A 27,904-nucleotide genomic window follows, 5' to 3' on the forward strand; every position below is an offset into this window, starting at 1 on the left:
GGATTAACAGTCTAGCGATAATTTCACTCCCTCATCACTGCCACTTAGAAAATGAGGCACGGTGAGTGAGTTATCAGTGGGGCAGCACATCAGCACCAAAGATCTTGTGGCTTAGTGGTTAGCGCTGCTTCCTCAGCACCAGGGACCTGGGTTTGATTCCAGCCTCGGGCCACTCTGTGTTGGAGTTGGCACGTTCTCCCCAGTGTCTGTGAGGGTTTCCTTCGTGTGTTCCAGTTTGCTCCCACAGTCCAAAGATGTGTAGGTTAGTTGGATGAACCATGTTAAATTTCCCATAGTGTCCAGATGCAGTAGATGAGGTTTTGGGATGTGCAGAGAAATCACTGCCTGATGTGAAAAGATCCTTTTCAGGTCTTGGACAGAGGTCAGAGGGAGGTGTGGCCGCAAGTTTTACATCTCCCGTGGCGGCAAGGGAGGGTCAAGGGTGTGGAGCATGGGTTGGTGGGAGGGGGTGGGCCTAACAAGGGTGTTGCTGAGGGAATGGTCTCTGTGGAACGCAGATAGGGGTGGAGAGGGAAATATGTCTGTGGTGGTGGGATCCGACTTTAGATAGCATAAATAACAGAGGTTAATGCACTGTATCTGGAGATTAGTGGGGTGGAAGGTGAAGATTGCAGGGTTATAATCTTATTGTGGTTGAAGTGGTGGGATAAAGGTGGAGGTGCAGGAAGTGGAGGGTACGCATTGGAGGGCATTGTTGATCAAGTGAGAGGGAAATTGTGGTCCTTGAAGTAGGAGGCCTTTCTCAGATGTCCTGGGGTGGAATTGCTCCTCCTGGGAGCAGATATGGCAGAGGAATTGGGAGTACAGGATCACCCTTTCATACTTGAGGGAAATCAAGAGAGCAAAAAGAAGACATGAAATAGCTTCAGGCAATGGTTTAAGTAGAATCCAAAGAGATTAAACAAATATATCACAGACAAAAGATTAACTGGACCAGAGAATAGGACCCCTTAAAGATCAACAAGGCTGTCTATGGAACCACAGGGAGTGGGAAAGATATGCAAATATTTCATGTCAGTTTTTACTGGAGAAGGATATAGAAACTCGAGAGTTTGGAGAAATAAACAGAGAGAACTTGAAAAGTGTCCCTGTTACAGAGGAGGTGGTACTGGATATCCTAAATGGCAGCAAGGTTGATAAAGTCCTGGGACCTGATCAGGTGTATCCCAGAACTTTCTGGAAAGCTAGAAGTGATTGTTGGGCCTCTCCTGAGATATTTGTATCGTTGGTAGCGACAGGTGAGGTGCCATTATTTTAAAAAGGTGGTAAGGAGAGGCCATGGAACAAGAGAACAGTGAGCCTGAAGTCAGTGGCAGGCAAGTTGTTGGAAGGGATTCTGAGGGACAGGATATCCATCTATTAGGAAAGGTAAGGAATGATTAGGGAGAGTCAGTGTGGCTTTGTACATGCACGATTGTGTCTCACTAACTTAACTGAATGTTTTGAAGTGACAAAGAAAATTGATGAAGCCAGGCGGTGAATGTTGTTTATGTGGACATTCAACAAGGTTCCACAAAGCAGACTGGTTAGCAGGGTTAGATAACACGGAATGCAGGGAGAGCAAGCCATTTGGATACAAAACTGACTTGAAGGTAGGAGACAGAGGGTGGTGATGGAGGGTTGCTTTGCGGACTGGAGGCCTGTGGGCAGCAGTGTGCTACAAGGATCGATATTGGGTCCTTAAATAATTGACTTGGATGTGAATGTGTAAGGTATGGTCAGTAGGTTTACAGAAGGCACCAAAATTGGAGGTGTAGCGGACAGTGAAGAAGGTTAGTTCAGAATACAACAGGATCTTGATCAGATGGGTCAATGGCGCAAGGAATGGCAGATGGAGTTCAATTTAGACAAATGTGAGCTGTTGGATTTCGGAAAGGCAAGTCAGGGCAGGACCTGTACACTTAATGGTAAAGTCCTGGGGAGTGTTGCTGAATAAAGAGACCTTGGAGTCCAGGTTCATAGTTCCTTGAAAGTCGAGTCACAGGTAGGCGGGGTCGTGAATGCAGTGTTTGGTACACTCCCCGTTATTGGTCAATGCATTGAATGCAGCTGTTGTGACGTCATATTGTGGTTGTACAGGACATTGATTAATGCTCTTCTGGGATTCTGTTTTCAGTTCCAATCTCCCTGTTCTCGGAATGATGTTGTGAAACTTCAAAGGTTTCAGAAAAGGTTTGCAAGGACTTTGCCAGGGTTGGACGGGTTGAGCTATTGGGAAATGCTGAATAGGCTGGGACTATTTTCCCTGGAGATTTAGAGACTGAGAGGTGACCTTATAAATGTTTATAAAATCATGATAGACCTGGATAAGGTGAGCAGTCAGGGAGTTTTTCCTGGGTTCTGTGGGTTCAGAACTAGAGGACACAGACTTAAGATGAGAGGGAAAAGATTTAAAAGGGATCATTTTTCTCAATGAACAGAGTTATCAGAATCTGGAACATTCCACCTGAAAAGGTGCTAGGATTTGAGTCCATAAGGAGTTTACAGGTTAACATTATGAATTGGGTGATTGGGACTAAATCTGACAGTTCCTACAAAGAAATGAAGTGCAATTTGGATCAATCTGTGCTCCCTCTCAGGCCAAAAAAGATCCTGAGCTCCCGGTTGCCTGCCACTTTAACACATGAGCGTGTTCCTTGGCCAACATCTGTCTCATGCTTAGGTGCAGTGATCCAGTGAAGCTTGATGCAAGCTGGCAGAACACTCCAGAACATACCAAATGGACCATATTTCAAGGACTGCAATTTCCCCTTTCATGTGGTCAACCCCAATGCCCTCCAGTGTATATCCTCTACTTCCCACACCACTGCCCTTGAACCCCACCCCTCCAACCCTTAACTCACACACATTGTTATCACATTGCCTGCCATTACACACTACCCACGATTAACCACTAATTGTCTCCATTGACAGCTATTCCCCACCTATATCACTCCGCGATTGGAGCTGCCAAGGACACAAACCTCTAGAATATCCTCCCTAACCCCCTCTGTCCTCCTTTAAGATTGTTGGGCCTCTCCTGAGATATTTGTATCATTGATAGCGACAGGTGAGGTGCCATTATTTTTAAAAGGTGGTAAGGAGAGGCCATGGAACAAGAGAACAGTGAGCCTGAAGTCAGTGGCAGGCAAGGTTGTTGGAAGGGATTCTGAGGGACAGGATAAACGTGTATTTGGAAATGATTAGGGAGAGTTAAAGTGGCTTTGTTTGTGCAAAATCGTGTCTCACTAACTTGAGTATTTTTTTTCTTGAAGAAGTGACAAAGATGATTGATGGCAGCCTGTGAACGTTGTCTCCATGGGAATTGAACAAGGTTCCACAAAGCAGACTGGTTAGCAAGGTTAGATAACATGGAATGCTGGGAGAACAAGCCATTTAGATACAAAACTGGCTTGAAGGTAGGAGACAGAGAGTGGTGATGTAGGGTTGTTTTGTGGACTGGAGGCCTGTGAGCAGCAGTGTGCTGCAGCAATGGATATTGGGGCCTTCAATAAATGACTTGGATGTGAATATATGAGATATGGTCGGAAGGCACCAAAATTGGAGGTGTAGTGGGCAGTGTAGAAAGTTAGTTCAGAATACAACAGGATCTTGATTAGATGGGCCATTGGAACGAAAAATGGCAGACTGAGTTCAATTTAGATAAATGTGAGCTGTTGTATTTTGGAAAGGCAAATCAGGACAGGACTTATGCACTTAATGGTAAAGTCCTGGGGAGTGTTGCTGAACAAAGAGACCTTGGAGTTCAGGTTCATTGTTCCTTGAAAGTAGAGTCGCAGGTAGGCAGACTAGTGAAGGTGGTGTTTGGTATGCTTATATTTATTAGTCAATGCATTGAATACGGAAGCTGGGACGTCATATTGTGGCTTGACAGGACATTGATTAAGCCATTTCAGGAATTCTGCTTTCAGTTCGAATATCCATGTTCTGGGAAGGATGTTATGAAATTTGAAAGGAGTCAGACAAGATTTGCAAAAACATTGCCAGGGTTGAAGGATTTGGGCTACAGGGAGAGACTGGGGCTATTTTCCCTGAAGAGTCAAAGACAGAGGTGAGTTTATGGAGATTTATAAATCATGAGGGGCATGGATACGGTAAACAGCCAGGGTCTTTCCCCCCCAGGTGAGGTGGGTCCAAAACAAGAGCATATGGGCTTAAGTTGAGAGGGCAAAGATTTAAAAGGGATCGAAGGGGCAACGTTTTCAAGCTGAGTGTGGTGTGTGTGTGGAATGAGCTGCCAGATGAAGTAGTGGAGACTGATACAATTACAACATTTGAAAGGCATCCGTGAATGGGATGGGTTTTGAGGGATAGGGCCCAATAGCTGGCAAATGGGACTCCAGTAGTTTAGGATTCCGAGTCGGCATGAACGAATTGGACCGAAGGTCTGTTTCTGTGCTGTCCATCTCTATGACACTAATAAATTAAGATGCGTTCCTCTTTTGTGGAGAGCGAGCAGAAGCACAGATAATTGTCCTTGGAGCTGAGACGGTTAAGCAGTGATTTGGACCAGGTGCAGATTTGTTTCCAAACAATTAATTTGCAGAGAGAGAGGAATTGTTAGCACGATCACAATTTTTCGTAACTACTTTCAGGTAACTGGCAAATAATGCAGAGTGAAAATGGGAACATTATTTCATTCAGTAAGTTCTGCGCACCTGGAATAGGCTGAACGGCAGCTGGACACAGATTCAGCAGGTGTTCTCAAACAGATTTATTTTACTTTTTAAGGAAGGACTTAGTGGGCTTTGGGCAAGTGAGAGGGGAGTTGGGACAGATTTGCAGCATCTCCAGAGGGAGAGAGTACAGTCCCAATGGGCTGAATAGCCCCAGCCCCTGTGCTCTGTGATACTTCCCCATTCACTGTGAATGATGAAGCTCATCACAGGGCAGAGAGAGAGAGGATCCCACCACTTACCTCACAATGGGGCCCGGCTGATTGATCTCAAACAAGTACACTGTTTCGGAAAGCGTCGGAGGTCACCCTCTCAGGGGCATATCGCACTGACAAGCAAGGTACTGGTACAGAGACTGGCTCCAATGTAATGTGAGGTATATGAGGTTCCTGGTGATCGATGGTGATAGGAGATTCTCTGGTATAGGGCACAGACTGCCGTTTCTGCAGCTGACAGTGAGACATCAGAATGGGTGGTACCTCCCTGGTGCCAGGGACAAGGATGTCTCGGAGAGGGAGCAGAGTATTCTCAAAAGGGAGTATGATCAGTGGGAGCTCATTATACATCAGTACCAATGACATCGGAAGAGGAAAGGATGAGGTTCTGACGAGAGAATATAGCAAATTATCCTGGAGGATAAAAAGTAGGTCTTCGTGGATAGTAATATCTGGATTACTCATTGTGCCTCATGCTAGTGAGAGTAGGAACAGCAGGATAGAGCAGATGAATGTGTGGCTAAGGATCTGGTGCAGGGGAGAAGGATTGCCATGTTTGGATCATTGGAATCTCTGCTGGGGTAGAATTGACGTGCATAAGAAGGATGGATTGTACCTGAATTGGAAGGTGTCTAATATCCAGGCAGAGAGATTTGCTAGTGCTACTCAGGAGGCATTAAACCAGTGAGGGAGTGGGGGGTAAACCTAAAGAAATAGTGAGAGAAGAGGTATGTCTGAGGCTGGTACAGTTGAGAAGTTAGACAGTCAAGGCAGGCAAGGGCAAGGCACAGAACGAGGTGGGACAGAGCAGTTTCACTGCATTTATTTCAGTGCAAGAGGCCCGTCAGGGAAGGCAGATGAGCTGAGGATATGGTTTTGAACATGGGACTGGGATATCATGGATATTACAGAAACGTGGCTCAGTGATGGATAGGACTGGCAGCTTAATGTTCTAGGGTGCAATGGGAAGGATAGAAAGGGGGAACGAGAGGAGGCAGAATGGCGTTTTGGATTAGGGATACCTTTATGGTTGTGCTCAGGGAGGATATTGGGAGTATTTCCAGTGAAGTTACTTGGATAGAATTGGGAAATAAGAAAGGGATGATCGCCTTGTTGTGGTTGTCTGCTTGGGTTTCGTCTGGTTGCTCTGGTTTCCTCCCACAGTCCAAAGATGTGTAGGATGGTTGGGTTATCCAGGCTGAATTGTCCATAGTGTTCAGGGATGTGCTGGCCAGGTGGATTGCTCATTGGAATTGCAACGTTATAGGGGTAGGGTAGAAGGCTCTGATGTTCAGTGTGGATGTGATGGGCTGAATGGCCCGCTTCCACGCTGTCTGGATTCTCTGATAGTTCTACTAGCTTTAAAATAGTTACAGAAAATAATAGACCAGATCTAATAGGTAGCCTTCTAAATTGGACAATTTCGATGGCACAAGGTAAGAACTTGCAAAATTTGTTTGCGGGAGGTTATTTCCAGGGAAAGGGATGGCTGGACAAAAGAGTAACCAGGCAGAGAATAGCAACCCTCAAAAATCAGTAAGGCTGTCTATGGAACCGCAGGCGGTGGGAGAGATTCTGTAAGTATTTCACATCAGTTTTTACTGAAAAATGATATGGAAGCTAGAGAGTTTGGAGAAATAAATAGTGATAATTTGGCAATTGTTCATATTACAGTGGAGGAGGTCTTAAAAAACAGAAAGGTGGATAAATCCCAGGAATCTGAGCAGGTGTATCCCAGAACTTTGTGGGAAGCCAGGGAAGTGATTGCTGGGCCCCTCGCTGAGATATTTGTATCATCAATTGCCACAGACAAGGTGCTGGAAGATGGGTGCCATTATTTGAGAAAGTTAAAAATCACACACCAGGTTATAGTCAAACAGGTTTATTTGGAAGTGTGCTTCCAATTAAACCGTTTGGACTATAACCTGGTGTTGTGTGATTTCTAACTTTGTACACCCCAGTCCAGCACTGGCATCTCCAAATCATTATTTGAGAAAGGTAGTAAGGAAAAGCCAGGGAACTATAGACCGGTGAGCCTGAAGTCAGTGGCAGGCAAGTTGTTGGAAGGGATTCTCAGGGACAGAATTTACATGTCATTGGAAAGGCAAGAAAAGATTAGGGAGAGTCAGCATGGCTTTGTGCATGGAAGTCATTAACTTGGACTTGAGAAAGACACAAGGTTCCACATAACAGGCTGGTTAGCAAGTTCAACACCATAGAATACAGGCGGAACTAGCTATTTGGATACAAAATTGTTTGGAAGATCAAAGAGTCATAGATGTACAACACAGAAGCAGAGACCCTTCGGTCCAACCAGTTGACCATGCTGACCAGATATCCCAACGCAATGTAGTCCCACCTGCCTGCACCCGGCTCATATCCTTCCTATTCATATACCCATCAAGATGCCTTATAAATGTTGCATTCGTCCAACCTCCACCACTTCCTCTGGCAACTCATTCCATACACGTACCACCCTTTGTGAAAACGTTGCCCCACAAGTCTCTTTAAAGTCTTTCCCCTCTCACCCTAAACCTATGCCCTCTAGTGCTGGGATCCACCACCCCAGGGAAGAGACTTTGTCTATTTATCCTATCCATGCCCCTCATGATTTTATGTACCTCTATAAGCTCACCTCTCAGCTTCCGACGCTCCAGGGAAAATAGCCCCAGTCTATTCAAAATCTATTCAACCCCCAGTTGAGCTCAAATCCTCCAATCCTGGTAACTTTCTTGTAAATCTTTTCTGAACCCTTTCAAGTTTCACAACATCCTTCCGATAGGAAGGAGACCAGATTTGTACGCAATATTCCAATAGTGGCCTCACCAATGCTCTGTACAGCCACAACATGACCTCCCAACTCCTATACTTAATGTTCTAACCATATGCCGCCTTCACTATCCTATCTACCTGTGGCTACACTTTCAAGGAGCTATGAACCCGCACTCCAAGGTCTCTTTGTTCAGTAACACTCCTCAGGACCTTACCATTAAGTGTATAAGTCCTGCTAAGATTTGATTTCCCCAAATGCCAATCCTCAGCTCATTCACTCATCTGATCAAGATCCCGTTGTACTCTGAGGTAATTGTTTTCACTGTTCACTACACCTCCAACTTTGGTGTCATCTCACTAACTATGCCTGCTATGTTCACATCCAAGTCATTCATATAAATGACGAAAAGTAGTGGATCCAGCACCGACCCTTGTGGCACTCCACTGGTCACAGGCCTCCAGTCTGAAAATCAATCCTCCACCACCACCCTCTGTCTTCTGCCTTTGAGCGAGTTCTGGATCCCAATTGGCTAGTTCTCCCTGTATTCCATGAGCTCTAACCTTGCTGAGCAGTCAGTGTCTTGGTGGAGGGTGCTTTTAGGACTGGAAACCTGTGGTGAGCAAAATGCTGTCAGGCTGGGTGTTGGGTCCACTGCTTTTTGTCATTTATATCAATGATTTCCATGTGAATATAGGAGCTATGGTTAGTAGGTTTACAGTAGACACCAAAATTTGAGGTGCAGTGGACAGTAAAGTTACCTCAGAGTACAATGAGACTCCGATCAAATGGGCTGAGGAGTGGCAGATGAAGTTTAATTTTGATAAATGTGAGGTTCTGCATTTTGGAAAAGCAAATCAGGGCCGGACTTCTACACTTAATGGGAAGGTCCTGGGCAGTGTTGCTGAACTAAGAGATCTTGGAGTACAGGTTCATAGTTCCTTGAAAGTGGAATCATAGGCAGGGTAGTGAAGAAGGTGTTTAGTATTCTTGCCTTTATCGGTCAGTGCATTGAGTACAGGAGTTGTGATGTCATTTTGCGGCTGTACAGGACATTGATTCAGTCACTTCTGGAATTCTGCTTTCAGTCCTGGTCTCCCCACTATCGGAATGATATTGTGAAACTTGAAAGGATTCAGAAAAGATGTGCAAAGATGTTTCCAGGGTTGAGAGATTGAGCTATAGGGAGAGGCTGAATAGGCTGAGGCTGTTTTCACTGGAGAATCGGATGCTGAGGGGTGACCATAGAGGTTGATAAAATCGTGAGGGGCATGGATAGGGTAAACAGCCAGGGTCTTATTCCTGTTTAGGTGAGTCCAAAACTAGAAAGCACAGGCGTGAGGAAAAGATTGAAAAGGGATATTAGGGGCAGAGTTTCAAGCTGAACGTGATACGTGTATGGAATAAGCTGCCAGAGAAAGTGTGGAGGCTGGTATAGTTACAACATTTAAAATGGATCTCATTGGATATGTGATTGGGAAAGGTTTAGAAGGCTATGGGCCAAGTGCTGGCATATGGGACGAGATTAATTTAGGATATCTGGTCGGCATGGACAATTTGGACTGAAGGGTTTGTTTCTGTGTTGTACATCTCTACGACACTAATAAATTAAAATTAAGATGGGTTTCTCTTTTATGGAGAGTTAGCAGAAGGTCAGACAATTCTCCTTGGAGCTGAGAAGGATAAGCAGTGATTTTGACCAGGAGTTGATTTGTTTCCAGGATATTTCATTTATAGAGAGACAGAGTGAGAAATTTTTAACGTCACAATTTTTAGTAACTACTTTCAGGTAACTGGCAAATAATGCAGGTTAAAAATGTGAAGATTATTTTACTCACTAAGTTCTGAGCATCTGGAACAGTTTGAAAGACAGCTGAATGCAGATTCAGTAGCTATTGTCAAAACAAGTTTGAAATTTAACTTTTTAAGGAAGGATTTGGAAGGCTGTGTCCAAGTGGGAGGTGAGTTGGAATTGACTGGCACTATCTCCAGAGGGAGAGAGTACAGCCCCAATGGGCTGAATAGCTCCCAGCCCCTGTGCTCTGTGATGCTGCCTCATTCACTGTGAATGATGAAGCTCATCACAGGGCAGAGCCGTAGAGGTGTACAGCATGAAAATAAACCCTTTGGTTAAACTGGTCCATGCTGACCAGATATCCCAACCTAATCTAAGTCCCATTTGCCAACACTTGGCACATACACCCTTCCTATTCATATACCCATCCAGATGCCAAATGGTATAATTGTACCAACATCCTCCCCTTCCCGACAGAAGATTCCATACAAGCACCAACCTCGGTGGGAAATAAAATTGCCCCTCTGATCCATTTTAAATTCTTCCCCTCTCGTCTTAAACCTATGCCCTCTCATTCTGGACTCCCCGACCCCAGGGAAACGACCTTGTCTATTTATCCTACCCATACCCCTCCTGATTTTATAAACCTCTGTGAGGTCACCCCTCAGCCTCTGATGCACCTGGGAGGATCCCACCACTCAGGTCACAATGGGGCCTGGCTGACTGACACAGCTTCAGACCAATAGGAGAGTTGGCGTGATCCTCCAGCCAATGGGAGTGAATGAGGGGTGGGTCCAGCAGGCCAACACATGACCATCAGCTTTGCAGGCGCAGTGTCACTGTGAGGGGGGACTCGGTGAGTGTGAAGGGAGTGGGAGAGACAGCAGAGACTGGGAGAGAGATGGAGGTGGTGTGGACTGGGAAGGTTGATAAACACTGTTTGAGTCTGCTAGACCTGAATTAGATACTCCGAATTGAAAGAACTGTGGATGCTGTAAATCACAAATAACAACTGAAAGTACTGGAAAAGCTCAGCAGATCTGGCAGCATCTGTGAAGTGAAATCGGTTCGCAATTTGGATTCGGTGACACATCCTCAGGAACTGATGCTACTGAGAAAAAATGTTGTTTTTTATGCAGAAGGTAGGGGTTTAGGAGTAAATGATAGGGGGGGAATAGAGTCCAAAGAGAGAGATAAGAACAATTGGACAAAAAGAGTGGATAATGATCTGAGGGGGAGGGTGAATAGCTGTTTATGGGGACTGTTAGTGGCTAACCATAGGTAGTGTGTAATGCCAGGCTATGTAATAACAAGGCCTGGTGTGTGGGGTAAGGGGCAAAGACACTAGGACGTGGGAGAGTTCAGGACCTAAAATTATTGAATTTGATGTTGAAGCCAGAGGATTGTAGGGTTCCCGACTGGGAGATGAGGTGTTGTTCTTCCAGCTTGTGGTGCTGGAAAAGCACAGAAGGTGAGGCAGCATCCAAGGAGCAGGTGAATTGACATATTGGGCATGTAAGCACTTCATCAGAAATGTGGGAGGTGGGAGAAGAGGGCTGAGAGATAAATGGGGAGGGGTGTTTGGGGTTGGGGGGGAAGGGAGCTACGAAGAGACTAGGTAGATGTAGATGGGGTAGTGGTGAGAGGGTGGAATGGATAATTGGGAAGGAAGATGGAGAGGTGGGACAGTTCAGGAGGCCAGTGCCGAGTTGGAGGGTTGAATCTGTGATAAGGTGGGGGAGAGGAGATGAGGAAACCTTGATGCCGTGTGGTTGAAAGGTTCCAAGGTGGAAGATGAGGTGTTCTTCCTCCAGGCGTCGGGTGGCTTGGATTTGGGGGTGGAGGACACCCAGGACTTGCATGTCCTTGGCAGCGTGGCGGCTGAGGGGATGTAGCTGAAGTGGTCGGCCACAGGGCGGTGGGGTTGGTTGGTGCATGTGCCCCAGAAATATTCCCTGAAATATTCCACAAGTTGGCGTCCTGACTCCCCAGTGTAGAGGAGACCACATTGAGAGCAAAGGACACAATAGTTGAGGTGTTTGGGTGGGCAGGGAATTCTCTGCTGGATGTGGGAGGATCCTTTGGTGCCTTGGATGGAGGTGAGGGGGAGGTGTGGGCACAGGTTTTACTCCACATGCAGTGGCAAGCGAAGGTGCTGGGAGTGGAGGATGGGTTGGTGGGGAGCGTGGATCTAACGAGGAAGTCACAGAGGGAATGGTCTCTGTGGAATGCTGAAAGGGGAGGGGAGGGAAACATATCTCTAGTGGGGTCTGATTGTAGGTGGTGGAAATGGCAGAGGATGATGTGTTGTATCTGGGTGGAAGGTGAGGAGTGGGGGGATCCCATCCTTTTTGGGGTTGGAAGAGTGGGGTTCAAGGGCAGTGGTGTGGGAAGGGGAGGAGATACACTGGAGGGCATTGTTGACCACATGGGAGGGGAAATTGCAGTCCTTGAAATAGGAGACCATTTGGTATGTTCTGGAGTGTTCTGCCAGCTTGTATCAAGCTTCACTGGAACACCGCAGTAAGCATGAGACAGAGATGTTGGACAGGGAACAGTCTTGTGTGTTAAAGTGACAGGCAACTTGAAGCTCCGGGACCTTTTTGCAGCCACAATGTAACTCATCAGTCACCATTTTCACCACCGCTACTGAGATGCTACCAGGTTCCTGTCTCCTCCACTAACAGCTTTCCACCCTCCCACCAGATTGTTATTCACTCCTTTGTCTTTCCAAATGTTCCTATCTCTCTTTGCGCTCTGTCCCCACCTATTATTTACTCTTTAACCCCTATCTCCTGTAGTCCAAAGATGTGCAGGTTCGGTGAATTGGCCCAGCTAAGTTTCCCGTAGTGTTCAGGGATGTGCATTAGTCCGGGGAAATGGAGAGTAATAGGGAGGGGAGTGGGTCTGGGTGGGATGAACTTCGGAGGGTGGGTGTGGAATTGTTGGGCCGAAGAGCCCGTTTCCACGCTGTCGGGATTCTACTTTTCCCAGCTGTCTTCGGTTCTGCTGAAGGGTCACAGAACCCGTGATGACCCTTGGTGTTTGCAGGAGGTGGAAAGGGGAGAGTGGCAGCACAGTGTATCAGTGTAGACTGGGAGGGTTTAGTCATACTCTGTGCAGGTCGTTAATCTGAATTAGAAAACCTTGGTCCCACATTTGCAGCAAAGGGGAAAACAGCTGTGGGCCTCAGGCAATGAGAGATCCTGGGTTATGGCCGCCATCTATATTTGGGGCAGGGTACAGCAAGGCGCATGCACATGTCCTCATTTTGGGGGGGGGGGGGGGGGGGGCGATTTGAAGATGAGCGTTTACACATCAAACACATACCAAGAGAAGTGTTCGCCTTCACTATTCACCTTGCACTGATTGTGAGCTTTGTTTTGCAAATTCATTTTCTAGGATATTAATTGAGAATAATTGAGACTGGGATCTCAAAAACAAGTTTCTACCGTCAGCGGAGTCATCAGGATCTGAATATCATTGGCATTTAACTGTGGAATGAGAAAGGTTTGTCTGTTCAGTCTGGGAAAATATCACCAATAGTTTTGTCAAGCAAAAAGCAGAAAGATATTCAAGTTCATGGTCAGATCACCCTTTGGGTATGTGTTCATTTCTTGGCCCTGCAGCTGTGGAAGGAGGTATTGGCCTGAGAGAGAGCACAGATTTATCCAAATGCCAGATTTAGTCCCAATCACCCACTTCATGATGTTAACCTGTTCACTCCCTACTTCCAATTCCCTGCAAGCTTCTCATTGAAATTCCTTGTGGACTCAAATTCCAGCACTATTTCAGGTGGAACATTCCAGATTCTGACAACTGTCTGTTCATTCAGAAACTGCTGAAGTCCATGTTGACTCAGGGGTTACAAAGGGCTGAATTGAAAGATGAGATGCTGTTCCTGAGCTCCCATTGAGATGCATTGGAACAGTACAGGAGGCTGAGGGCAGTGTAGGTGTGAGCAGACAATGAAAATGACAAGGCTGTACTGAGAGTGCTGTTTGGCTCAATGAGAATGTTTTGGAGTTGGGTGTAAATAGTGAGGTGAGACAGGGAGAAGGTGAAGCTGAAACTCAGTTTTAGTTCAGGCCATTCAGTAATTCACGTGGTCCCAATGGGAACAGCCAATTTGTCAGTGATACCTGCAGAGTATTTAAGGTTTTAAAGTATGACATATCTGCTGAAGTAAAGATTTTTAAAATTATAATGTACATGTTTGAAGTGAAGGAAGGTTGCTCACTCGTTTGAATTTTCTTAATGGGAGTTACGAGATGAATGTAGAGAGATGTTGTGATAGGAGACCTCAGACCCGTGGTGTGGTCCTCTTGTACAATGTGGGAAATAAGGGACGCTTCCAGTGTGTCTGACGGCTATGTGTGCTGCAAGTGTGTCCATCTGCAGTTACTGGGAAACTGCTTTTCAGACCTGGAGCTGTGAGTGGACTCACTGTGGAGCGTCTGAGAATGTTATGGACAGCACATTTAGTGAGTTAGTCACACTGCAGGTGAGGGCTACACAGGCAGAAAGGGAATGGGTGACCATCAGATCAAGTAAAAGGCTCAGGAAGGGGGTGCAGGAGTCCCCAGTGGTCATCCACATCTCATACAGATACTGTATCCCGCTTGGGATTCTGTAAGGGCGGGAATGGGTGGGGTAGCTTCTCGGGAAATCAGCACCAGCCAGGGTCATGCCACCACAGAGAGCTCCGCTGCACAGAGCGGGAGGAAAGAGAGGAAACACGGCTATAGTGACAGGAGATTCAGTGCTCGGTGTTAGGGCGGGCACTGCTGTGACCATAGACGTGAATCCAGGATGGTATGTTACCTCCATAAAGCTAGGATCCGCGATATCATGGAGCGGCTGCAGGACTTTCTGGAGCTGGAGGTTAAACAGCCCGTGGTGGTAGAACACACAGATACCAACGACATCGCTAAACAGAGGGATGAGGGCCTGAAAGCTAGATATAGGGAGAGCAGAGATGCATTAAAATGTAGCTCCTGAAATGTAATAATGTCAGACTTACTCCCAGTGCCATGTGCTAGTGAGAGCAGGAATAAGAGGGTAGATCAGCTGGATGTGTGGCTGGGGAAATGGTGTACCAGAGAAGGGTTTAGATTCTTCAGGCACTGGGACTGTTTCGGATTAGGTGGGACCTATACCAGCCTGACCGGTTACCCCTGGGCAGAGCTGAGACAAATCTGATGGGGGCTTTTGCAGTTCCATTGGTGAGGTTTTAACTAGTCTGGCAGGGGGTTGGGAAATCAAGTGTCGGCTTAGATGGGTCAGATTCGGGTCAGGGAATGGGAGGTAGAATATTAGTGATGTAGTCAGCAGCTCAGAAAGCCAAAGAAAAGGAGGATTAAACGAGGATTGAGTCCCTCTTCAGCCATCAGTCCTGCCATCTCAGAAATGTGAGTCAACAAAATATGGAGCTGTTTACATGTCTATGACTCTATGTGCTTCAGCAAAATGGTGGAAATCTACAATAAGAACATAAATTGCTGGACATCCTCAGCAAGTCTGTCAGCATCTGAAATGGTGACAGATGCAGGAAACATTGCAGCCTTGAAGAAGTGTTTAGATGATCACACCAAGATGTTACACGGAGTGCCAGAACGTGGGACTAGAATAAATAGGCGCTTGATGACCAGCATGGATACGATGGGGATGGAAAGTTGATGTTTCGGGTCAGGACTATTCATCCGGACTGACAAACTGTCCTGACCAAAACATCAACTTTCCTGCCCCTCTGATGCTGCTTGACCTGCTGCACTTCCCCAGATCCACATTGTATAAACTCTGACTTCCAGCATCTGCAGCCCTTAACTATCTACACATCCCAGGACTCAGGCTTGTGACCCTCCTTTACTCTCTCTCAGTAACCAGGAGAGCCTTCCTTGGGAAAGGGGAACAAAGGTACACACAGTACTCCAGGTGTGGTCTCACCAAGGCCCTTCCAGAAAGGGATCCCTGCTCCGGTACTCGAATCCTCTCACTAGGAAGGTTACACATCATTTACATTCTCCACTGCTTCCCACTCCTGCCTGCTTCTGAAAAGAGGGAATCTCAGAGAAACACGCAATAAAATGGGGTCAGAGTCTCTGGTATAAAACTGTTGAACACAATGCCCCCATCTTCTCCATACCGGTCATCAAGCACACATGCCTGGTGTGATCATCGAAACACTTCTTCAAGGCTGCAATGTTTCCTACATCTGTCACCATTTCAGATGCTGCCAGACCTGCTGAGGATCTCCAGCACTTTGTTTTCTCTGTTGTAGAGTACTGAAAGGGGGAATTTGTAGTTGAGAAATACACATTGAACTTCATGTTCAGTTTTGATAGTCACTGGATCTGTGCCGATCTGGATATCATTGGCCTTTTCATCTGGAAGGAAAGGTGTGCATTCTGTCCAGAGACGAATATTTCAAATGTCAGTGTGGCTGGAAAAAGTACTGAGACAGCAAAGTCCGTGTTAGTGTGATGACTGTAGAGAGAGATTTCATTTGGTTTTTGAAAGTCTAAAAAATCATGGCACATTTCCCAGGAGCAGTTAAACCCCAGATTGGTTAATTATCCTCATACAAAACCATGAAACCAGAAAGACAAAAGGATTCCTGCATCATGGAAAAAGCTATGAAAATGGGATTGTTGTAACGGAGTGAATTATCGATCATGGATTGTAATCCATTGGTGTTGTCACGTCGGTTCCAATGCCGTGGGGAAAACGCGTGAAATGTGATGGATGCAGTGTAGGTTTCAGTTATTAAACTGGAAAGGTGCAGAAGAAATTTACAAGAATAATGCCAGGTCTCAGGGGTCTGAGTTATAGGGAGAGGTTGGATAAGCGAGGACCTTTTTGTTTAGAGCAGAGGAAACAGAGGGGGAATATATTAAAGAAGTGTATGAGATCATGAGAGGCCTGGGTAAGGTGAATGCACTCAGTCTTTTTCCCAGGGAACTAAGGACTGGAGGGTATCAGTTTAAGGTTAGAGGAGAAAGAATAAAAGGGAACCTGAGGGGCAACTGTTCTACACAGAGGGTGGTATGTATATGGAATGAGCTGCCAGTGGAAGTGGTTGAGGCGGGTCTGATAACAACATGTAAAAGACATTTGGACAAATACATGGATAGGAAAGTTTCAGAAGCAGATGAGCAAAGTGCAGGGAAATGGGGTTCGCGTGGATGGACATTCTGATCGGCATGGGCCAAAAGGCCTGTCTCTGCTGTAGGATTCTATGACTAGGTGCATTTGCTATTTCTCCCCCTAACTCTGTTGGTATCTTGGGATGTATTCTATCAGTGCAAAGAGACTTGTCTACCTTTAGCTCCATTAGCTTGCCCAGCTCTAACTCTTTCATGATAACGGTTATTTATAGGTCCTCACCTTCCTCAGTCTCCTTATCAATTACCGGCATGTTCTTCGTATCCTCCACTGTGAAGACTGACTGCTGTGTACTCATATTCCTGAACCCTGCTGGGTAGGAATAACTGGGCACAGAACTCTGAGAGGTCTTCTTTAGAGTCTTTATTGATGAGACATGGTAGTTACGTGCAAAATGCCTTCAGACAACATCAGGTAACTCCCCGCCTGTCCGGTGTACGCCTCCCATTTTTCTACCTTTGTGGTTTGTGACTTTGAATAGAGACTATCTCTCAGGATTATCTCCATGGCAACAGCAGTTAAAAAGTCTTGTTCAGTTCAGCACTTTGTGGTTAAACCATACACCCCTCCCCCACACCCCTGTGGCTCAGTCAGGTATCTGACAGGCAGTTCAGTTTCAGTGGGGCTGTCTGTCAGGATTCTGATGTGGAGGAGCCAGGGTTGGGGTGGGATGGACAAAGTTAAAAACCACACAACACCAGGTTATAGTCCAACAGGTTTATTTGGAAATACAAGTTTTTGGAGTGTGCTGTGATTTTTAACTTGATCAGGATTATCTCTATGGTAACAGTTAAGTGCTTCAACAATTACAGAGGCCATATGTTCCCCACACAATAGGTTCCCCTCCAGCAGTGTAAACTGCTATTCTGGCCCTGGAGATAGCTACTCATTACATTTTATCCGTAATCCCATCAAGCTTTCTGTTAATCTTTGAAGTTTTTCTAATCTCCTGGTTTCTCCTTGGTCTTTACCAATTTGTATGCCTTCAATTTCAATTTGACAGACTCCATTATTTCCTTAGACACCCATGGCAGATTACTCCTTTTCCGACAGTCCTTCCTTTTCACTGATACATGTTTTTACTGAGCACTTTGAAAAATTGCTTTGATATTCCTCCACTGTCCGTCAACTGTCCCACCCTAAAGTCTTTGCTTCCAGTCTACATTAGCCAACTCCTGCTTCATCATATTGTAGTCTCCTTTGTTTAAGCACAGGATCTGGATTGGATTTAATCTTCCCGCTTTCCATTTTGTGTTCTAAATTCAACCAGACTTCTCAGGTCTTTTATCAGGTTACGTGGGGAGGCGGTGTTTTGGGTTTCATTGTCAGAGACCTTGGCTTTGTAGTAAAGTATAGGATAGATATTCCCAACAGAGTATTCTGGACGCTGTGAATGTCCTACACAGTCGAACACCATAAATCACTGTGTCCCCTCAGTTTAAAATTGCAAAATCATTATCTCCTACTCGCTTCCTCACTATCTAAGTTTGGAACGCTAATCCACCTGAGTATCCTGCATTTTGTGAAGGTGGTGATTTTTGGATTCAGCTTTCCAGTTATTACCGTAAGAAGATAAGCACTGGGCACAGGAGAGGCAATGCAGCCCTTCGAACCAGCTCCACCATTTAATACAATGATGATTGAGCTCACCTCGCTCTCAGCTGGATTTTCCCGCCTGCGCGCTCTCACCCTTCAAATCATTGCAAATGAAACATCTGTATCTTTTCATTAAGTTTGCTCATTGCCCTGGCATCCACTGCATTTTGAATAGGGAATTCCACAGATTCAGAACACATGGAGACAGGTACATTCTTCTTCATGAGAATAGAATAGAGTCCCTATAGTGCAGAAACAGGGTGTTCATCCATCGAGTCCACACCAACCCTATAGTCAGCATCCCATTTAGACCCATCCATTCCCTGTAACCCTGCATTTCCTGTTGTTAATTGTCTAACTGGCACATGCGTGGACCCTGTGGGCAATTTAGCATGGCCAATCCAGCAAACCTGCACATCTTTGGACTGTGGAAAGACACCGGAGCACCCAGAGGAAACCCACGCAGCCAGAGGGAGAATGTGTAAACTCCACACAGTCGCCGAAGGCTGGAATCAAACCCGGCTCTCTGACGCTGTGAGGCAGCAGTGCTAGCCACTGAGCCACCTCTCTTAAAATTTGCTGCCCCTTATTAACCTCCCCACCCCGCAATTGGCTGAACGTATATTCCTTACGTCAGAACTCGGGTTGTCTAAGCAGATGTCTCAGTAAAACCCAGTGACAGCCCACATGTCCTGTGTGTCTGAATGGGGATCCAACACCCTCCAGCCCACAATTTTCATTCACTTTCCAGAGGCTTCATGGGGACAACAACTCCCACAATCCCTGAGGCAGGGACCACACGTGTGGGGAAACCCGGCATTGTACATGTATGGAATGTGGGCGTGTTTTGGAGCATTTGTTTTGGGTAACTAGCAGAAAGCATTTCACACCGACTGGCTGTAGAAGGGACGCATCTACTTATAGTATTGATCGGTTGGGGGGAGGGGGTCAATGTGCCATCACACCCACGTGGAACCAAGTTCATCCCCAACTCGTTGTAATGCTGGGAATCGACCTATGGGAAACGAGGAAGGATCTGACACCTTCTCCCAGACTGAAGGTTCCTCTTCTGTCCAGGATCTGCCACCTCCCTGTCTGTTTCCTTTTGTTTCATTCTGCTGTTACATTACTGACTTGCAGCAACTGAAGGGAAAGGAAGTGAACCCAGAAAGGGTGCAGAGTCTAACCAGGGACGGGAAGTGGTGGCATGGATCTGTTTATCAGCAACTCCATGAGAATGGGGAGGGTGTACATTAGGGGGTAGCAGAGGCAGAACAGTGGGAGAGAGTAAGTGGGCTGCAGGGTTACAGCTTTGGGGGAAGAAAGGGGAAAAATATTCAGGAGAAATTAGAATTGTCTGTTCTGAATTTCTAACCTGTACATATTCCTTTATACAGGGTGCTAGATGGTGAAGATTTGCAGACTGAAATCTCAAAATCATGTGCAGATCGTGATTACGTTAACCAGCATTTGAAGAACCAAAGACTGAGACTCACTCGGCCAAAATCGTGCAACACTCTCCCTCCCAGCATTGTCGGTCTATCTGCACCAAATGGACTGTGAATGGTTCAAGACAGCAGCTCACTACCATCTTCTCAAGGGTAACTAGAGATGGGGTATAAATGCTGGCTGAGCCAGTGATGCCCATATCCTGGAAATGGGTTCTCTCTCTAGTTGCTGAAGCGCGGTTGATGTTACTGCAGGATGATGAGGGATGCTGAGTGCATCCTCCAGGAGGCAGCACCATCACATTACCCCTGCCTACACCCACACAGTAACACAGCAACGTCACTGAAACAAAAGGTGGTGAAGCCAAAGGAGGACTTCGATGAATTTACCTCGAAGAACTATATCTAAGGGGATTGGGACACAGCAGGAACAGGTGATGGATGGTCAGCTGGTTCCCATTGGTTGGTGGAGCAGGATTGAAAAGCCGAATAGCTGCTTCTTGCTATCTCCCAGGTATGTATATAGCCATGGAGCCCGAGTAGGAAGAAGTAGGCAGGGCAGGGATTCTCCTGGAGATTGCACCTCCACATCAGTTTTCAGTGAGAGAGGGTTTGATAGATTTTATTTAATATTTGTCTTTTACATTTAAAAAAAATAAATTTGCAAACCTTGTGTTCAAGTTTATCCCAGAATAAAAGTAAAAGAATCGAAACGATCTGAATATAAGTTTTTAAAATTTCAAACGCCCTGTAAAACAAAATCCTGTCTATTCCCGGACACCATCACTTCCCAGTTGCTCAAACTCCAAGGAAATATTCCCTCCCTGTCAGAACCTTTGGTTTGATTTAACTGCTTTTCAGTTCTCGTTCTGTGAGCTGTGAAGTGTTCTTTTTCCCCCCCATTTCTCCTACCCAGGAATGTTATCTCTCACAGCTGTGCAACCTTCCCACCATCAACATCATCATTACTCCATTTTGCTTTTTGTTACCAGCAGGAAGCCACCCGTGTAACCAATTGAATATTTCCAAACAAGACCCCTTACAGGCAAAGCAAACCATTACAAGTGACAAAGTGAGAAGGGACTAAATCAAGGCAGAGTTGTAGGGAGGGGGCAGCGACAGAGATAAAGCACATATCCCCTGCGGTGCCCACCTCTATCTAAAGGCATTGAGAGCATTGATACACACCACATGCTCCTTCTCCAGGGACACCCTGCTGTGTAACGTTTATCCTCAATCATAGAACAGAATCCCAACAGTGTGGAAGGAGAGCATTGGCCCATCAAATCCCACCGACCATCTGAAGAACATCCCACGCACTGCACTCCATCCCTGTAACACTGCATTTCGCATGGCTGATCCACCTAGTCTGCACAGTCCTGGACACCATGGGCAATGTAGCACGACTGATCCACATAACCTGCACATCTTTTGACTGTGGGAGGAAACCAGAGGACCCACACTATCGTGGGGAGAATGTGGAAACTCCACACAGGCCGTTGACCAAGGCTGGCCTCTGACCTTGTACCTGGTGCTTTGAAGCAGAGGTGCTTCAATCCCAATATAAATCAAAACAGATGATCCCTGCTCATTGTCACATTGCTGTTTGTGTAGCCTTGTGCTCAGAGAGACATCCTGAGCTTCAGAAAGTGGCAATATAAATTCAGTCAACTCCAGCCCAGTTAATGTGGTTAACACCACAACAACATCAATATTCCAACAGTGTCATCGTGTACAAGGTCCACTCCTGACTCTGATTAACAGTAACTGCAGAATCAGAGTCCTGCAGTGATGTGTGAACTCTACCCCACACGGAGCAGAGGGATGACCACTTCCCTGTGTGCACTCGCTGGTCTCTGTCATGTTGAAGATGCAGCAAATCCCTTGTCACACTGAGAGGTAAACAACTCCTACCCAGTGTGAACCCTCTGGTGTATCAGCAGGAGGGATGAATCACTGAAACCCTTTTCACACACTGAGCATCTGAATGGCCTTTCCCCAGAGTGGGCTCACTGGGGTCTCAGCAGATCAGAAGACTGGGCGAATCCTTTCCCACACATGGAGCAGGTGAATGGCCTCTCCCCGGTGGGAACGCACTGATGTCTCTGCAGGAGAGAGATTTGAATGAATCCTTTCTAACACATGGAGCAGGTGAATGGCCTCTCCCCGGTGGGAACGCACTGATGTCTCTGCAGGAGAGAGATTTGAATGAATCCTTTCTAACACATGGAGCAGGTGAAGAGTCTAAATCCTCTGTGACCTCTCTGGTGCCTCAGCAGATTGCAAGAGTGAGTAAATCCCTTCCCATACATGGGGCAGGTGACCAGCCTCTTCCCAGTGTGACTGTGTCAGTGAGTGTCCCGCTGGGAGGGGTAAGTGAATTCCTTCCCACAATCCCCACATTTACACAACCTTGCCCTGGTCCTATCACATTGGTGTCTTCCCAAATCACATGACCAGTTAAATCCTCAACCACATGCACAACACGAATGGTTTCTCTGGGCTGGGAATGCTGCTTTCCCCTTCCGTATTATGTATAATGTTCAGGACCTGCGGAATTGGGTGTATTAAATGTGATGTTAAAGCTGAGTTTCCCATCTGTGAACTCTCTCTGTAAAACAAATTTATCTCCTTCATTACTACAGCTCCCAACACCAGCTCTCCCTTTAGTTCTCCTGAAATTCTAAATTTGGACTAATGCAATAATGTGGCTTTCTCTCACTTGTTTCTGAAAGTAAATTAGGATGATTTTGAATAACTGGACTTTACTAGCCAAACTCGTTCCTACTCTATCATATACGACCTTTAACCCATGGGAAATGTGTTACCAGCTTCGATGACCGTTATAATGTTCTGACCACTTCTATGGAGTCTGTATAAGTTGATTCTAACAATTATCAATAGATCGTATCTAAACAGGATGCCCACACAACAGTGGGCGCTCTGACACTCAATGCCTGTAAGTTGTTATTTTTCTTAAAGCCCCACATGTGTCTGGCAATCTGGCAATACAATTGAAGATAGTTTACACAGTAACCTTACAGTCTTAGTTGCCAATTCCAATCCATGAAGCAGTCAGTAACATTCCCCAGTGAATTGAATTCTATTAGCAGCTTTGTCCTGTCAGGAGAGATTGAGGATCATGAAGCTGTCTTCTCTGGAGGACTGAAATATGAAACACTTGAAATGAACAAAATTCTTCAAGAGCTCAATAGGATAGATATAGGACGATGTGCACCCTGGCTGATATGTCTTGAATGAAATAAGCACTAACTGCGGTGTCTTTACCCAGCATCCCCTTTAGCTGCATAAATGTTCAAGATTTATTTGCTGCTCTAATTCCACTCTCTTATTGAATCCCATTTGTAACTGCTGTAATGTTGGTTGCCGTGCAAATTGGTAACATTTGATTCAATCTATCCTAAAACCTCTCTGTATCTGTGTCTCGCTTTTGTTCACCAAGACCCTCATTCAATCTGACCTCTTTACAAACCCTGCCCTGATATTTTCTTAGAGGGCTCAGAATTAAATGTCCACAGAATTGTTACTGCACAAAAGGAGGCTGATTGGCTCATCAGCTCTCCAAAGGATCACCTCACCGAATGCTATTCTTCTACCTTTACCCCATAAACCTTCCCATTCGTCCTCTTCCAATAACTGTTCTGTTCAATTCTATTCTCTTCATTATACCTGGCTCCCATTGTACTCTTTGGCAGTGCATTCCTGACCATAAACTGTCTCTGCATGAAAACACTTTGTATCATGTTACATGTGCTTCTTTTGTCAATCCCTTGACATCGGTGCCTCCTCATTATTGATTCTTTCATGAAAGAGAGCAGTTTCTCCTGGTCCACTTTCAATAGATCCCTTTTGGAGGTGTCTTTACCCAGTATCCCTCGGGATGGTGAATATCATCTCTCCTGGTTACAGGAGACCATTCAGTAGCTTTCACTGTGGGTCTGGGTTCAGGACACCATCCAGCCTCACTGTACTCCAGCGAATGCACACTGGGGAGAGACCATTCACCTGCTCTGAGTGTGGGAAGCAGTTCACTCAGATATCCAGCTTGATGAAACACCGGCGAGTTCACAAGTAACCACAGCGATTGGATTTATTTTGTTTGTTCATGGGATCATGGCAACACTTGCTGGGGCAGCATTTGTCAATCATTCTGACTGCCAAGAAGATGGTCCAGGGTCAACCCCATTATTCAGGGTCTGGATTCACATGTAGGCTGGTCAAGGTCAGAATTAACACAGTTTCCGAGACTCAGTGACATGAAGAGGGAAAACACTCAGACACTGACCAACCCATCTGATTGTCAACTCAGACAGAAAGACAGAAAGAAAGATGCACATTTAGATAGCACCTTTGATGACCTGGGGCAATAACGCATGCTTCTATCCCAATGATTTCAACCACAAATCTCTGAAAACACAGGCACAACGCTTCCTACTTGTACCAGGTTGTCTCTCAGCCTCCTCTTGAGAAAAGAGTTTTAAGCTGTTAAGACTTTCCTGGTGATTATAACCTCTATGTTCCTATAAGATTTGTGACTGAACCTTTATTTTCCTGTTCCTTGTGAGTGATGCCAGCAGCAGAAACAGCTCCTGACCTGTGCGGGTTTCGATTGGAGTATTTGTATTTAAAAATGCATTTTCACCCTCATGTACAGTGTGAAATTGCTATAAAACAGAAGGAAAGGATTGAGTGAGAACCCACAGAAACACAAAGGCAGTATGTGTACCTGAACTGAATGAACCGGGCATGAGGAAAACATGACGACAATCACAGCTAGTTAGAGTCACAGAATCCCGTAGGTGCAGAAAGAGGCTATTCAGTCCATCAAGCCTGCAATGAACTGCTCTCCCACCCTCCCTCCATAACCTCTCATTTACCATGGCTAACCCAACCCGCTAAACCTGCACACTACAGGCCATGTTAGCACAGCCAATAGAGCAAACCTGCACATCTGTGGGAGGGTCACAGATTACATCCAAATGCTCAGAATTGTGGATGATGTCTCACGAATATTTGACTCTGATACAAATGCTCTGTTTTTAAAAATAAAATCTGGGAGAAACTGCAACCAGAAAGATTTCCAATTATCTCTGGAGGAAGAGAATTCAAAACTCGTGCCATTGACCCAAGGGGACACAGTGAAGTCACAGAGGTCTGGGAACCATCAGAAATGTAACAGGTTGTGAGCAAGGAGGAGGTGAGACAAGGACAAACAGACAGTCTGTCACACAGGGGAAGGCAGGAGAGATTAAACAGCAGAAATGGTAGTCCCTCAAGGCCACAGGGAATAGTGTTCAGGCTGGGATTGAAACTAGGAAACAAGGTGTGCAGCTGTCAAAGAAATACATTGAAAAACAGATAATAAGAACATAGAGGGCAGAGATCACAGTCTGAAATTGTTGCTGTCAATGGTGAGTATAGAATGCTGTAAAGCCTGGATAGTTCTATTACAACCAACACATACAGGATGGGCCAAGTGGCTGCGATCTGTGCTGTAACTTTCTGATAAATTTATTCCGACATTTGGATATCAAGTCTGATGATGCTAATAAATTCTCAAATTCGACTTGAGTTGAATATGCTGGAGAAATGTCAAATAAATCACATTGATCCCATTCTGCAGACTTTAGTCCGCAGCCCTGCATGTTCCAGCATCTCAGTTACATCCATAACCTTTTGTCCTAATGTGATGCTGGTTACTGCCTCTGCCACCCCATCAGTGACTCAGCATCTCCGAGTGAAATGAAGTCTCCCCTCCCCTTCTTTCTGAGAATTAGTTTCAATCTAAAACCTCCAGTTTCTGACCTCTCTGCTAATGAATAGCTCCTCCCTATCCACTCGATCTGTATTCTTCAGCATTTTATCACTTCAATTAAATCTCAGCTCATCCTCCTCGGAAATCATCCCCAGCCTACCCAACCTTTCCTCAGAGCAGAAATTTTCCAATCGGAGAAACATTCTGATCAATCTCCTCTGTACCCTCTCTGGTGTGATCACATCAACCCTGGAATGTGGGGATCAGAAGTGTGTGCAGTACTTTAGCTGTGGTCAAACGAGTGTTCCTGACCTTTCCCACGTCACCTCCGTGTTCTTGTGGTTGTCGCTCAGACAAGAAGTGTCCTGGTTTTCCCACATGGAACTGGATGTGCACTCCATGAGCCTGGGATTCCCTACCATGTGTTTATTTGTTAACTAATCCTAAATTAACTTCAGATTAAAACAAGATTATCAGCTACACACCAATCAACTACTTCCATTATACTCAAGTCACCTTACTTTTTAAAAATATCTTTAAAATTATTACTATCTAAACACAACAGGCTTTAATTTGCTGATCAAGTATTCAGATGTCTCCACTGTTACAATCACTTGAAGATTATCTTTACCTTCAGCTACATTTGGTGAATTGAACACTGATTGTAAATATATGAATATCAAAAGGACTTGAGTTTTATGATAATTAATCCAGTCTGACATTCTTGTTGGTTAATATCTTGAAGAGAACTGTCCTCAGAACTCCAGCTGTGCTCTGACTTCATTGACAACAGTCCATGGCTGGACTGCAGAGCTTCGATCTGTTCTGTTGTTTCCCGGATTGCTTCACTCTGTCTATCACTTGCTGCTTCTGCTGTTAGGAACACAAGTAGTCCTCTTTGGTAACTTCATCAGGTTAACACCTCATTTTTGGGTATTCATGCTGCTTTTACTGTAAGTTTTGTTGGAGTACAATTTTACTGCTGTTGGTGGAAGGAGAGAGCTAAACTCTTACACTGTCGGCCCCATACACAAGAAGCTACATGCAGTATCATGATCACTGAAAGGCCAAGACATGAAATACAAGCAACTCTGTACAATGATGCAGGATCACAACTGCAGCAAGGGGAGTTTAAGATCCAACCCGACATAGGAGTATGGAAAGAAGCAGCTGATCAGATTGTCTCATTCAGAGTCACAAAGAGACTCTGTGAGATTATTGTGCTGTTGGGGGTGAGGATGGAAGAGGTTGGGGAGATGGAGAGTCCTTCAAAAGAAACTAATCTGCCTGAGAGTTATGGGATTGACTTGATTGCCATGCATTTAACAGAAAGCTAATTGAAACTGTTTTTATCCCCAATAGATAACAAGGCATCAGAAACAAACCCCATGATACATGGTTCTGAGATGGATGTCAATAGCCCATCAACATCCAACTCCTGCAATGAATAAAGGAAAATAAAAGTCTCTACCCAGTGTGAATCTGCATGTTCAACGATGTTGTGAACATTTCCGAAGCTAAGTTCTCTATGTGCAAAACTTTATGAACTGCCAAAACCATTGTTCATTACTTGGTGTGAACAAGAGAAAAAAAATCCTTCAACTTGTGGTTATGAGTAAATTGACTGGTGTCTCAGCAGGATGGATGCCTGAGTGAATCCCTTCCCACCCACCCTCCCCCCCCCCCCCCCCCCCCCCCACCCCCAACCACACACTCACAGAGCAGCAGAGCAGGTGAACAGCTTCTCCCCAGTCTGACTGGTTTGGCCAATTTCCAGGTGGGATGGGTAAAGAATTCCTTTCTGGCATTCCCCACATTTCCAGAGTCGGTCCCTAGTGTGGCTTCACTGGTGTTTTGCCATTTCAGACAAATGCTGGCAGACTGTTATACACACCGTCACACCCCCTCCCCTCCCCCACCCCCGAACCCAGTATAAAACAGTAAACATTATCTCCTGCTGTGGAGGGACAGCCTGTATTAGTCTGTGTAGGAACCCTGAGCAGATTTACCTCAATGACAATTTAATTGGTGACCAGAGCAAGTTAAGCAAGTCCAAATAAAATGCATTATAGCACAGAGAGAGGCCCATCAAATCCAAGCTGGCTCTCTGTAGCAGAATCCCATATTCTCGCTCCCTATACTTCCCCCAAACTCTGCAAGTTTACTTCCCTCAGATCGGATATAATTGTTTTTATCAATTATTCATCTTCTCCTCTGCCTGCACTACCATAATAGGCAGTATGTTCTGCATATTTCCAGCCAATACAGACAGCAGAAACAATGGCTCATCTCCCACTGTCTCAAAGTGGGGGTGGCGTTTTTGCCAGTTTGATGGTGAGTTTGGTGTTGGAGCGGACGGGGGTGGAGGTTTTTGTTGGTTTGATGGTGAGATTGGGGAGGCGCAGTGGTAGTTTGGCGCACTGATCTTTACACCGCTGAGGCT

At 45.6% G+C, this 27,904-nt stretch overlaps 1 long non-coding RNA gene across 3 annotated transcripts in view; it reads left to right on the top strand.

The window, feature by feature from the left end:
* LOC148135165 (uncharacterized) overlaps window positions 1-26,936 on the top strand; it is a 49,919-nt gene extending 22,983 nt beyond the window's left edge. For all 3 annotated transcript variants that reach the window (XR_015755516.1, XR_015755515.1, XR_015755517.1), the window contains 2 exons: window positions 19,635-20,199; window positions 26,824-26,936. This is a non-coding gene — a long non-coding RNA (uncharacterized LOC148135165). The remainder of the gene's footprint in view (window positions 1-19,634; window positions 20,200-26,823) is intronic.
* Window positions 26,937-27,904: the final 968 nt, after the last annotated feature.

Source organism: Chiloscyllium plagiosum, unplaced genomic scaffold (assembly GCF_037043375.1).
Source record: "Chiloscyllium plagiosum isolate Xiang-an unplaced genomic scaffold, Cpla_swu_hap1 HiC_scaffold_51, whole genome shotgun sequence".
Classification (NCBI taxonomy): domain Eukaryota; kingdom Metazoa; phylum Chordata; class Chondrichthyes; order Orectolobiformes; family Hemiscylliidae; genus Chiloscyllium; species Chiloscyllium plagiosum.